This window comes from Ciconia boyciana, chromosome 24 (genome assembly GCF_034638445.1).
Source record: "Ciconia boyciana chromosome 24, ASM3463844v1, whole genome shotgun sequence".
NCBI lineage: Eukaryota > Metazoa > Chordata > Aves > Ciconiiformes > Ciconiidae > Ciconia > Ciconia boyciana.
This window is the reverse complement of record NC_132957.1, coordinates 3,261,096-3,275,289: the sequence shown is the minus strand read 5'-3', so window position 1 is coordinate 3,275,289 and position 14,194 is coordinate 3,261,096. Positions and strand designations below refer to the sequence as shown.

Below are 14,194 nucleotides of genomic sequence, written 5' to 3'. Positions count from 1 at the left end.
GCAAAACCAAAACAAAACAGAGAAATACTGCTGTATCAGTGTTTTAATCAGTGAGCGTGGCACCAAACTCACACTTCTCCAAAGAGACAGCAGATACTCTCACTTGCTCCCTACAATTAAAAACAACATCACACACTAATTTGGACAGACTCAACACCCAGCTCACCCAAGGCACCAAGGTTTCCTTTACAATTTTAACTGGGTAAAACTGTCTTGTTTTGGTTGGGGGTTTTTTTTCCATTTCAAAGGCAAATGAACAGTTTTGACTTGAAATTTTAGAAATAGAAAATTTTAGAATTTTTCAGAATAACTTTTATGTAAAATTTGTTTCAAAACAATGGTCTGCAAATCTAAGCCCATCCCCAATGCAGTCTTTAAAGGAATTTCATGCATAAAATCACAGCCCCTCACGTGCTCGTTCTATCCTCCAGCACCTGCCCGGTGCCTCCTCAACCGCAGCATTGCTGCACCCCAAAACTGAAGGCGATGCCAGAAGAGCTCTTCCCAAGCCAGGAGCCAGAGATGCAAGGCACACTCCGTAATAAAATCAAACTATAAACCCCAATATTGCACAATCTCCCAGAGCAAAACCAACTGAGGAAAAAGATACCATTTCACTCCCTTCACCCCAACAGATACTTGTAACAACTGCATTTCTGACAGAAATTGTTGCAGTCTTAAAACAAACAGACCCTGTAATCAGCCCCTCCCATCTTCAGGGTGACCCTGCCCGAAGAGAGTTCCAACCTTGCCATACAGAAAAAAAAAAAATTTGCGATGTTTCAGGGTCAGCACTTTAAGATAAGAAACATACTTGATCTATAGCCACAGGAACAATTTACTACACAAATGTTTTGCAGAAATACAAAAAGAGGAAACAGCATCTCCCGTCCCTGAGACGAACCACAGGAGCTGATAAGCTCCAGGCATCCATCTGCCAGAGGTTTCCTCCAAACTTTTCCTCCGTGGAAAAGTGTGAAGAAAAACACTGCTCACCAGGAAAATATGGCTGATCCTGGTGAAGAGCTGGAAGAAAAAAAGTGACTGTTGGAGAAGTGGGACACAGACGGAAACCATCCCCAAACTTCTATTCCAACGCAATCTGACTGAGAATACTTCTGCTATTTTTAAACTGGGCCTAGAAATGCCACGAAAGTTCAGCCGAGCGGGAAGCACCAAGTCACACTCTGCTGCAGCACTGCGCACCAGCTGATCGGGAGTATCTGGCTCGGGGAAAGGAACTTGAATTCTGTCCTGAGGAGGATCCGTGCCAGCACCATCTGCTCCAGGGATGCCTTCCCAGTTTGTGCAGCTTTACCCACAACCAGGGGAAAAAAAAAAAATAGTCAAAGCCAGGTTTTATCCCATATTTTCCTCAAGATCATCTCCAGCAATTTCAATTTTTATTTTATGAAATGGGAGTGAATAGTCAAAATACATGCTCCATCAAGGCGGGGGAGGTCAAAAACTACCTCATGCAAAGCTTAATCAATTAATTAAAGGGTCTACCCACCTCAGTGCAAGCAATGTCGCTCAGCGCTCTGGAACTCTGTCGTGCAGAGACAGCAAAGCACAACAGATTCTTCCATGTTTAACCCCATCTCTCTATTCTAAGGAACATCTTAACACCTACCCTAGATAATGTTTGCTGCAATGTACGTTCATCTAACTAAACTAATTAAGCTATTACAAAAAAATAGCCACGGAGCACATGGGAAGGGAGAATCAGTTCAACTACTTCAGTCAGAGAAGCGCCCAAAGGCCCTGTCTGTATGTGCTTCCCCCCCACCAGCCCCAAGGAGCTCGAAACACCCAAGCCACACAGAAAGCTTTGGCAGAAAATAATTTCTTTCTTAACTACTTTGCACATAGCAGCACTAATGTATTTTGGATAAATAGCAGCAGTTTTTACTGTTACCTCCTTCCCAGCACCCGATATCACGGAGGACAAGAGGCCAAGGCAGCGGGACAAGCCCAGGGCTGCGATGGCAGCCCAGTCATGCTGCAGCTTCCTTATGGGATTGTCAGGAGACAGCCTCAATAAAACAGTAGTGTAATAAGCTCGCCAGCATCACTGAGGAAGATTTCTCAGCAGAACCCGACTATTCTGAGAACACTGAAAGCATTTTTCATTCACAGCTCTGCCGTGCAGCCGGGTGGATGGTGATGATGTGAACAAACTCTTCTCTCTTCACTATTAATAGTGAAAAGGATGATTTTGCAGAAAGAGTCTAAGCCCCCTATTAGTTCTTGAAAAGAAGTATTAAGGTATTTTTCTCAGCTGGGTGCATTCTGTTTCTTTGTAAGAGAGAGTAACAACCTGAAATATTACGAAAACCTTCTAATTTGCAACCGTGGTAAGGAAAAACTAAAACTTGTCTCCAGAGGGATGATCTCGGTGGACACAAAGAGCTGAGTTTTTAATTTCAATGACTTCTACATTAGACTTTTCCCTCTAAAACTGATGTGAACCAAGACACTTTTGTGACTGAAATCCTACACCTGTTGATTTAAACCTTTGTACAGCAGAGAAAAAGCCCAGGAAACCCAGCCGAGATCAATGACTCCTGCTTGCTGAAGGACTTACAGCGCTGGGAACCCTTCCTCCAGGGAAAGGCTTGGGACTTTCAAGTAGTTCCCCGCTGCTCCCCCACTACTGATCTCGGAGGAGTGGATAATGCCAACTCATTCTCCTCTGCTTTTGAGTCAGGGGGTAACTTTGACTAAAGGTAGTGGCTATTAGTGGAAACAAACCTGTCTTCTGGCACCAGCACTGGAGCTAAATACTGCACCTACACCCACCGTGCACGCCTGAAAACATAAAGCAAACCAGTCCTGCTGGTTTGCTATAAACCCTCCGTTATCAATCCCAATTTGAACAGTAAAAACACGGCAGAATTTATGACAGAGGACTTGCCTTGTTTATACAGTAACACCAGAAGACCATCTTTAATCTTGCTGAACATAATGTGCTCCCGGGATTATCAGTTTCTTCTATAAACCAGAACGTGTGTACCTTCAGAGCCCTTTAAAGGCGGCACCAGGTCTAAAGGTAAACTTCTACCCAGGTGATGTATGCCCTACCACCATGTATGGTACACTGTATACAACTGGCAAAACCACTTTTGAACGACCTCCTGTCTCTCCAAAGGTGCAGTTTTCTACCATTAACCGCACAAAAACTCCTACTACGTTTCTCCCAAAGGCTTTGAAACCAGACAACCAAAACTCAAAAAGATGAAGGAAAATGCCCTTTGGAACATATGCCTATAGCAAAAAAGAAGAAAGTAGGCGTTCAAAATCTGGTAGACAAAACCATTGCATGGAAGCTACAGGCAGCAAAAATAACTTTGTGAGGAGAGGATATATAGCATCCACAGCGACTCCACAAGATTTCACTTGGGTTGTGTTGGGAGGGGCTGAAAAGACACACGGAAATATCCTCCCGAGTGCACCCTGCAACCTGCTGCCAACTCAGAGCAGAAAACACACACGCTAGCCCGCACGCACTGGTGGTGGGCACACAGGCTGGCACCGGTATCACACCCTGCTGAAGGAAAAAGAACCACAGCCATCAAAATTTCACCGAATAAACAAAGTGCTGGCCACAGTTTGAAGCAAGAGGAAATTTCACAGCAGTACCAACTTGGATAGCTCCTGAGCTCCCATCCGCGGCCATTTGTTCTTCTCCTGTGCCAAATACGATGATTTGTGGTGCCACAGTGCAAACTGATCAGGGAGCTGACTCTGGTTACATGGCTGTGCTTTAAAACAAGTGTGTAGTTGCAGAGGTGGGACTTTTACGGCAATAGTGCAAAGCCACCATCTCAAACCACAGCCCCGGCATGTGACAAAGAGAGCTTGAAACATCTGAAACAGTGACACAAAAAGTCTTAGTGGATTAAACTTTTCTAGAAGGCACGCTTATAACAAATTCTCCTCCTACAACATAGTCCCTCTTGCCCAAACAGGAGAGCTTGTTATCTCCTACCTAAACTGGAGTTTGTACATGCCTAAAATGGATTGAGGGTTACTGGTGCTCTTCAATCGAATTGCCCTTTTATCACAGAACACTGAACCTACTAACTCTTAATCTAATCAATGCAGACAACAAACATCACTGCACTTGTAACACCAGTAAAACTGCTGTTAGCTGTTAAGAAAATTAAGTTCCACAGCTCATTACACTACGTAAGGATAGTGAATTATACACCCTTGCAGGAGACCATCTAAGGACAATGCACGCCAAACCAAGGCAGGAAAGCGTAGCAAGTCCCAGATACTGAGGAGGAAAAAAAGAGGAGATATAATGAGAAGATCTAAATGAGGCACATCTAAATAGCTTAGATAATTGAAGACATAAAGAATATATACCCAGCACAAAGCACCAAAATCATTAATATATAACAAATTATTCATTTCAATGCTGAAAACATAGCAGCTCACTCTTTGGGGAAGAAATTCTGAGTGCATTCTACTCCTGAGTGGAAGAAGCTGCTATCAGGCAAATAATATACTGTTTTAATACTTTAGGAAGATAAAGAGAGACGCCGTATCTTAAGCAAGGTTTTTAAATCATAACAACAATATCTTAAAACCTCCCCTGCCCTCTATTTTTCATTATAACTCTCTGGATGTGTCAGAGCACAATCAAAGCCTGGCAGCACTGTGTAACACAACGGGAAACTGAATATCAATGGTAACAAATTCTCTAATCTTGTTTCAACACCCAAATTGTTCACCCTTCTGTCTTCTTCCTTACCTGGCAATTTCCATTACAAAACTCATGTCTATTGATCCAAATACATCTATTAAACCTCCCCTGCCCTTTCAATAATAACTAGAAAAAGAGAGGTTTGACTCATCCTGCGATTCCTCACCCTAGGGCAGGCTGGACAGCGTGTTAAGAATTCCTCATTACCTGGACATGGTCCCCACCAGCCAACAGGACGTGCCTTACTTCACCATCACTGAGAAGCAAACTACCATGGATTTACCACCGAGCACTCTCTGGAAACTCCCACAGAATGTTCAACACGCTGGAAATCCATCCTTACCTCATCGCTTACCTCACAGTGCCCTGTCTGCAGCTGTACCCAGAGCTCCTCTTTCAAGTGAGACCATGCTGGTAGGACATCGCTGTTTTCCCCACAGGCGTGGGCAAAATGTTAACACAACTACTTCTGTCAGTGCTTGGAAAACTGAAAAACTGAACAAAGGACTTAAACTTGGTCATTTATCTCATTGTCCTCAATTAAACAGTCAATCAGATTGGTTTTATGCCCATTCTCAGGGAGATGAGGCCAAGCTGGGCACTGATGGAGTGTGGGAGGAGGCAGAGCAGCCTCCCTCGCCCGCAGTAATGCACACTGTTCTCAGCAAAAACAAAAACATGTTGTACAGAGTCAGTCAGACAGCCAAGTAGCATCACAAGAAATCAGGATTCACAGCCTTGCTGCAAGTTTTTACCTCCCTCTGCTCTTCGCCAGAAGGACTCTGAGAAATGCTTACGGGGGAACTTCTGCCTTAGGATCCACATCCCCAGGCTCGGACCCGTAACTGGGCTTGGGCTGCACACTCCCTTCAGGATTAAAAAATAGGAAAGCTTGCGGTCTGTGAATTTTGCCCAAGTCTACTTCAAGTCCGTGGCAAACTTGAAATGAAATTTAGTGTAAGGGGGGGGGGGAAGCTGATCCTCAACTGAAAATACTGTAAAGTTACAAAATCAAACAAAAAAACCCAGCAAAATACAAATTTCAAGTGTGCCTGAACTTCTTGTTCTGACTCGCTTAGTACTTCTGAGGCATTTCACAGATGATAAGGTAAGAGCCCTGTTTGTGAAAAAATTCTTTAAAGTTACTTTTAACTCATTATTTGACTACAAAGTGCTGAGCGCAAATATTAATGGAAACCTCGTGTTCATTTGAAATGGCATTTTTTAAATCAATTAGAGAGCAGATTCTTCTATTTCCATCTACTTCCTTTCTCAGTAAGCCAACTACTCAAATTTACATCTAGATTCTCATGGATCAGGCACTATCAAAAGTTTCTTAGTAGAACAAAAACCAAACTCTTGCAAAACATCAAGGCTATATAAAACAGGCAATTATATATCACTAGTATTAGATAAGTTACATGTTGCAAGCATAGCTGTGACAACTTTCCTTTCTTCCCCTTTATTCCCGAGAATCAGATTACAGCATTTAGACAAAGAGAGTGTAAATTTGTAAGTTTGAAGTTCGTTGTGCTCTTGCTCAGCCCAGTTTTAAATGACTCTAAGATTGCAGCAAGAATTTAAAACTAATGCCTCTTACAAAAAATTATTTATATATTCAATCGATTACATTTTTAACCTCCAAATTGCTCTGAGCTTTGTATATCCTTCATAAGGCCTAAGTATATATAACAGAAGATTTGAGAAAGAGGAACAGAGACAACATTCCCATACAGGCATGGTGAGTACCCACCAGCCAAGTGGATGAAGATCTACAGTGCTTAGGATTTGACAAATTAGAGTATCTTCTATTACATTTTAGACTCCACAAGGCTTCTCCAGAATTCCAGATTCTCCTGTACTTGAAATCAAGCAGCATATGTAGCTCATTAAAGTAAAATAAAATTTTCCCTCAAAACATCCTCTTCACTATATAAGTGTACAGTTACTCATACATTTCTTTAAACTGCAGCAAAATTATTTAGTCACAAACAGCATTTAAAAGCAGAAAAAGTGTTTCGATTTAAGAGCAATAAATCTGTAAGAAATTAAAACAGTTCATTATTGCCTGAAGCAAGGTAGTCAACAGCCTTCTGTAACGTTTATTTCCGACTAAATTCAGAATCAGTACCCCACCATCTCCCCCCTCAAATTCAATGTTTTACTGAATATGCAAGACAAACTCATACTAAAAACACACAAATCAGCATACCACTACTGAGACAGAAGCTATCACCAGGTATCTTAGGAACTTTAGTTTACTGCTGACACAATAGTTATCTTTGCTGTCTTCACTGTATTTACTGCAAGGCTAGAGAAGTATTAAAAAAAAAAAAAATAAAAAAAAAGGGCCATTTCATCTGGACTGGTTCTTCTCAGCAGCTCTACTGTAACTTTGGATCTTTGATGCCGGGTACACGAAACTACTTTGGGTTCACTTTGCTAGAATACGAAGAACAGCATTTAGGGGCTCATCACTTCAAACTGCAAGACCACAGTGAAAGGAGAAACCTCCTGCCCAGACCTGGAGCAGTTGAGGGGGAAAAAAAAAACAAAAACACACAACTCTTTTTTATGTATTCCTGTTCAGTCTGAAGAAGAATTCAAAGTCTCAACCCACAACACCTGAATCCAAGGCAGCACTGCTGCAAACCTTAAAATATTGTACAGTAATCCATAGTCTATTATTCTTATCAGAAAGCGTATGCGTTTCAGAAAACTTGATTACTGCACCGCTTCCAAAAAAAGGTAATTCCAGTATCAGATTAATACCTTAATGAGGATTAATTCCCAACAGCCTTCCTTCAGCAAACCTGCCAGAACTACAAGCCTGCAGCAATGTTCTCAGTAACTTGCTCAACTTCTTCTCTAGGTTGCTTCAGATTTTTGTACAACAGAATTTCAACAAATGTGATTGTTGTCAGTGCTTTTGACTATTTTGCCAATGTAAAAGCAAAATCTTGGTTGCATTTTTCGCACAAGGTGCTTTAGGTCCTGCCTAGAGTGGGTGTGACACACTGACCCAGATTCCAGGCTTAAGAGCAGCTGCATTGCCAGAAAAGTACCTACCCGGGAAGAGACTAAGAGGCAAAGCCAGCAGCGGAAGAACAGGACTAAGAAGCGTAACATAGCTCGTACAGCTCTAGAAGTGCACTTTAGCAGGAATACCTATCCTCAGCCGCACCCGTAAATTACTTCAAATCCTCATCGTCACAGAGAGACGCAGGGGGAAGCCCACAGTCTTCTGTTAAGCATCTTGTATCTCATTTCATATCCATTTCACACTTCTTAACCAAAACTGCAACTGAAAGGAGTGACAATTTAAAACCTAAATTAAAGCAAAACCTGGGAGAAAACCAAGCTAGTTTCACATCAGCTTCAAGGTAACATTAGATAAATTTAATCTCTCCCAGCTCAGTTTTATCCAGTTCTTCTCTCTGGAAGCTACAGCTCCAAACCTTAACACATACATCACAGCCAAAGCTGCACTGCTTGTTTTGCCAACACAGAACTGAGAACAAATATGGCAAACTTCACATAAACTTATCTACAACAACAACAAAAAACCACAGAGACTCACCAAAATGCTCCCCGCTACTCTGAATGCATATTGGAAATTGTAAAGGAATATCAGAACATCTCAGGAAATCGTCTTAACACACCACCAACTTCCAACATTGTCTTCTCAGGCCATATTCAAATACAGTATTTTTATCAAGTAAGTTTAGGAAACAAAAGACCAACCCTATATTTTCCAAGAAACTGAGATTTATGGCTTGTTCATGAGCCTTCTGAAACAGCAAAGGAAAAAAAAAAAAAAGTTGCAGGTCATTTTTGCCATGACTGAGGCACACACAGACTAAGTAAGGTTCTTATACTACACAAAAATGTCACAACAGAATACAAATGCATTCTCCCCTGTTAGCAGCCATCCAGTAAGAACATAATTGAGGAACTGCTTAATTTATAAAAAAGAATAATTTACAAAAAAGAATAATTTACTCCATGAAAACATAAATGAAAATAAGTACCTTAATTAAGCCATGGTAATAAGTCACTATACCCATAAGTTGTGACAAGACAGAACATATTTGGTCCAAAACAAAGATTTAAAAAAAAAAAAAACAACCAACTTACAAAGCAATAATCAGTTTACTGAAAAATACCGCAAATGGAAAAGCACCCTTCTTATCCCACAACAATTTTATACTGAGAACGATAGCACAACATTAGTATCACTAAACCTATGTACAATGACAAGATTTCCGCCAATATTTCGCAGTGCTCAAGGACTTTGGTTTGCTAGCGCATCAAACGGACAAACCATCTTTTGATTCTTAAACAGATGACACATAATTACTTCAAGCAGTGCCTTGCACAGCCAGAGAATCCTGATGGCATCCAAATATATTAAGCAAATCCCTCGCTTGCAGTGACATATTTAGCTGTCATCCATCTTTGATATTAACAGATGCTATATCGCAAGTAACGCTGCGTATAGCACAAGCAGGCAACGAACGGACAGACAGTAACAGGCGTTGCAAATCCTTTTCAACGGCACACGGTAAAACATTGAAAAGCGAGTCAGAAAGGGTGGCAAAATCACCAGTCCGCAGTCCTTCTATACTGCCTAGAATTAACTAAAAGGAAATAAAGTTTCTAATTCTTATGACTGCAAAGAGATTTTCATAACATGTTAACTGATGCGTGGTTGTCTCAGCCTGCAGCAAGACAGAGCTATTATTTCTACTTACATGTGAACTTCCCTATTCATCGAAATTAGATGTAAACTTTGAAGGCTAATTGCAGCTACCGGAATGCCAACACATTGTTTATTGTATTACAACTGGACATCCTAGTAGAAAATAGGAATACAGACCTTGATAAATGTACAAAAAACCCCCATATAGATAACACGCTTATCCAGCACGTCTGGACAAACTGGTTTTCTCAACTCATATAAAATTTCTTGAGACCTCTCATATGGAAATAGTTCAAAGTCTTCAGAAGTTGTCTATAGTTTTGACAATTAAAACGCCTAGTGCCTGCAGATCTGTAAAACCACCACTCTACATTATCTGTTACATGACAGGAGTTGATGGTATCACTAGAAATAGTTCTCACTTCATTTTGCTCTAATAGTTCAGTTTAACAGGCCGGTAAGTAGTTCCACGTACCATATTTGCCTCAGACCACTAATCAGCATTATCTAGAGGAAATAGGTGGGATTCTCCCTGAAAGTACATTTCGCTATCAACATCTCATCAAAAGCTCATGAAACCTCTTATGTATGTAAGGTCTCACTTATAAAAGCCCATGTTCACCCTAAAGTCAAACTTTGAATGTCAGACCTGTGTACTTTGCTCTTTCACCCATGTGTTCCAACTTACTGAGAAAACTAATGTCTAATGTGTAAGACCATATATACACTCTGGTCCTACTGGATCGGTTCCGTGAATTATCTCTTTTCAAGGAGCAAGAATAATACATTTCTGAGTGTTGGACAGCATTTTTCTGTCAAAAAATGCTTCAGTGAGTGTCTTGTACACCAACAGTAGCTCTGTAACAAGGAGTCAAGTATATCCACCTACATATCCTTTGCATAGGAGTAACTCCTACCACTAATGAGAAAGAAACAGCCGTTGATTCCTTTTGGCACTGGAGGAGTCAATCTACCTGCCTCAACTTCTTGCACTTATTACAGGGGAACCTAAGAATTAGGAACTTACTGTCAAAAAGCAATTACCCCTACATACTCCAACAGTTATTTTATGTAGTTGCTGAAATGTAACTGTAAGTTTTGAGTTCTAGTCTTAAGATTTCTAGTGATTACCTGAATTTTAACAAAACAGGAAAAGGAAACAGAACAGAAAAAAGGAAAAGTTCCTAAGAAGAGACTTATTGCGTGTGAAGAGGGGGAAAAAAAACCACTATTAGGTTTCTGATGAACAGTGTTCCATAAAGTTGACTCCTTTTGGTTAAAGGAAACTTAACTTTGAGAGGGTCAAGCTTGCTATAACACGATAATGTATTTACACTGCCCCAGCACAAAGACAACCGAGTCACATAGCAGAACTCCAATGTTACAGGCCTTAACAGCAACACAAAACCTGTTTGCGCCCCTGAACAGCACCTACTCTCGACAGCAGCTTTCATTAAAAAGTATGAAAGTTATAGAACACGTATAAAACTAAATCTAATTTGTGACTTTAACCCTCTAAAACAAAGGCGTTCAAACCAGTCTTTCTGCAGTATACCTAGCTCCTAAGCAGCTATATATACCATCTTCAAGAGCAAGAATCAAAACCAGCTTTCAAGGAAAGTCAAGTACCACCTTCAGACGAAGGGTTTCCTGAAGTTTCCCCTTCCACCACATACTACATCCCAAAAGAGCCCAATACATCTACTCATTTCTTAAAAAAAAAAAAAAAAGGCAAACTGAGCAGCTAAAACCCAGGGCAAGTCAGCAAAGCATGACCGGACAAACAATTTCTGCAGACCACAACTGTTTCAGAGCCGGTCATCTCACTTTGTCAGGCTGCAACATTGGGGCTCAAGGCTGCCTGGCAAGGGGAGAAGGAAGGATCTCTGCGTATGGCTACGGGTGGTTCTAGTCAAAAAAAAAAAAAAAAAAAAAATCCTAGTTTTGGCCCTAAACTTTGACAGCCTCTGGAGGGGAGGGGGAAAAAAAAAAAAAAAGAGGAGGAAAAAAAAAAGCCGGTGTCATATTCTTGCCAGCAGGTTCTCTCAGCCCCGGGCCTGCTGCACACCGCCGTGATCACCCACAGAATCACCGACCGATCGGCAGCTTCGAGTCGCCCACAGCTCACCTCACCCGGCCGAACCCCGCTCTAAGTCGCCGACCAACCGGTTTATTACCCATGGCGCAAATAAATCCCCCATCGCCGGGAACAACCGCCGCGAACGCAACCGCCGCCGGTACCCCCGCGGGGGGGGGAAGGGGCCACCCGGGGCCTCCCCCCCTCCACACCAAAAATCCTGCGTGGAAACACGGCGCTCAGACGCGGAGCCTTCCGCGGACACCGGCCCGGGGCCCGAGGCACCGGCGGGGTACGGCGGGGGGACCCGGCGGGGTGCGGAGACGGGGGCGGCGGAGGGGGGGGGGGGCTCCCACCGCGCCGCCCCGAGACAAAGCGGGCGGCGGGGCCAGGAGGAGCGGGCCGCGACGGGCCCGTCCCGTCCCCTGACTGCACAGGCCGGTCCCCCCGGGGCCGGGGCCCGGCGGCGGCCGAGGGCCGGGCCGCAAGGAGGAGGGCCGGCCGGCGGAGGGAGGCGCGGCGGGCCGCCGTCCGGAAGCGAGAGGCAAAGCCGGGGCCCGTCGCTGAGGAGAGGCGGCGGGGAAGGGGCTCGGCCCGGGGAAGGGAGGGGGAAGACGGGCGGGACGGAGCCCGGCGCCCCGGGGGGTGGGCAGCGCCGAGCTGCGGGGGGCTCCGGCGCCGCGGTCCCGGGGGTGGAGCCGCAGGCGGCGGCAGGCCCCCGCGGGGAGAGAGGGGGAGAGAGAGAGAGAGGGGCAGGCGGCGGCCGCCCCCGTACCTGAGCCCGCGGGCGGTCCCCGTCGGCGGCGGCGGCGGCGGCCCCGGGCTGCCCGTCAGCGGAGCGCCGAGCGGCCCGGCGCGGGGGGCAGAGCGGAAGGGGGGCGGCGAGGAGAGCGCAGCACCCCGCGGCCAGCACCTGCCGCCCGCCTCCTCGCCCCGCTCGTTGGCTGCGGCCGACACCACCTTCGCAGCGATTGGGCGCATCGCCGATGAGAGGCGGCGGTTGCTGCCCATGGCGGAGCCGGTCAGCGAACAACAAGACGAGCGCATCCGTTGATTGGCGAACTGCGCTGGGTAACGGCCCGCCCACCAACAGGCGGGGCAGCCGGTCGCTCTCACGTCGCTCAGTCGCTTTCCGCCAATAGAACGCGGCCGTTGGGAGACGGCGGCTCGCCCTCAGCTGCTATTGGGCGAGAGAGGGGTAAGGCGGGCTTCGATAGGCGGCGCGGGGTGCCCGTCAGCGCCCCACAGCTCTGCGCTCCGGCGGGGGCGCGGGGCGGTGAGTACGTGAGGAGCCGCACAGCAGCGCGCGGGGGGGGGGGGGCTGCGGCCGCCCTGCGCCAATGGGGCGGGGAGGGGCCGCTCCCCCCCCGCCGCCCGGGGACGCCTCATGGCGGGCGGGCAGGTGGGCGCGGGGTCAGGCGAGGCCCGGGGCGGCCGTCGTTAACCTTCCCCTGCTCTCCCAGCCCATCCCCTCCCCGCCAGGGCTGGCCCCGGGCCTCAGGGCCATGGCGTCGCAGGCTGAGGGGGGTTGACCCTGAGATAGCCCCACACGGGCCCGAGCTGCACCTCGCCCATGGCTGTGGTCCTCGGGGCGGCTGCAGTCACTCTGCCCCTGAGGAAGGCCTGGAGCGGGGGTAGCACAAAGGTGTTAAAGATGGCATACGTACATTTCACAGCAGGATAGTCACATCGCCATCGACGCCCGGCGAGCCAGCATTCGGCAAACTTGGTTTTCTCGGCAAGCTCATCACGCAGGGCAGAGCTTGGAGGCCAGCCCCGCACGTCCCCTTCTGCCTGACACCATCACCCTTGAAGGGACAAGCAGCCCCAGAGGGACCCGATGAGCACAGCACCTCATGAGCAAAATGAACATAAAAGAGGAGATCAGGTGTTCAGCTGTTACATGCTCAAGCTCTCACAATATTCAGGTGGTAGTTTTGGACTCCGATAGCTAGAGCTTTTAAAAAGAAAAAAAAGTTAACCATCGGCTACTGACAGTGCACTGAATCCACCTCTCCCCCCCAGTTCATTCTTTAAAAGCAGTAGGATTTACCTCCACTTCACCCCAATTTCCACCACAGAAGATAGAGCAGTACCACGCTGTGATGGCAACCTCATTTTGGACAGATGGCGGGTGGCATTCTCCTGCCCCAGAGCTGCAGCTTCCCCCTTCTCCTGCAGAGGCTGCGGAGATGCCGCAGGTCACGGTGAGTACCTGCGCCCATACCGAGCTCCCACCGTCTCCTCGCATCCCCGTCTCCAGCAGTCACCGTCACCACACAAGAGATAACTCTTTTCAAACTGGCTGCAATTACAGGACCATGGAAGCCTGCCAGGATGGAGAACTATCAGGGGCATTTTTTAATTTGTGCTCAATTAAACTGTGCAGACCATAGATTCTGTACACTTGCTGGGAAGCGAGATGGGAATTCCCAAAATAGAAGAAAGATCCTTGCGCTGTTTTTTTTTGCAACATTGTTATTCTCACTTCCCAATTCCTTATCTACAAAACACTTATTTTACCAAATCACATATTGGATATTTACTCCAGAATTTCACAACACAAATGTACACAAGTATGTACAGGAAATGAAGCATGATCTCTACCATTAAAACACACAATCCCTTCACATCCAAAGCCACACACCAGCTCACTTTATAGCCCAGTAATTTTCCTGGTAGAGCTATACGTTGAGATCTG

The 14,194-nt window shown here is 45.7% G+C and overlaps 1 protein-coding gene across 3 annotated transcripts in view; it reads right to left on the bottom strand.

The window, feature by feature from the left end:
• The window catches only part of KDM4B (lysine demethylase 4B), a 94,557-nt gene extending 82,120 nt beyond the window's left edge, over positions 1–12,437 (bottom strand). For 2 of the 3 annotated variants that reach the window (XM_072845108.1, XM_072845109.1), the window contains exon 1: positions 12,269–12,436. The gene's annotated coding sequence lies outside the window, so the exon portion shown is untranslated. Of the gene's footprint in view, positions 1–12,268 lie in introns of all 3 variants that reach the window. The other variant, XM_072845110.1, reaches the window with a different exon arrangement.
• Positions 12,438–14,194: the final 1,757 nt, after the last annotated feature.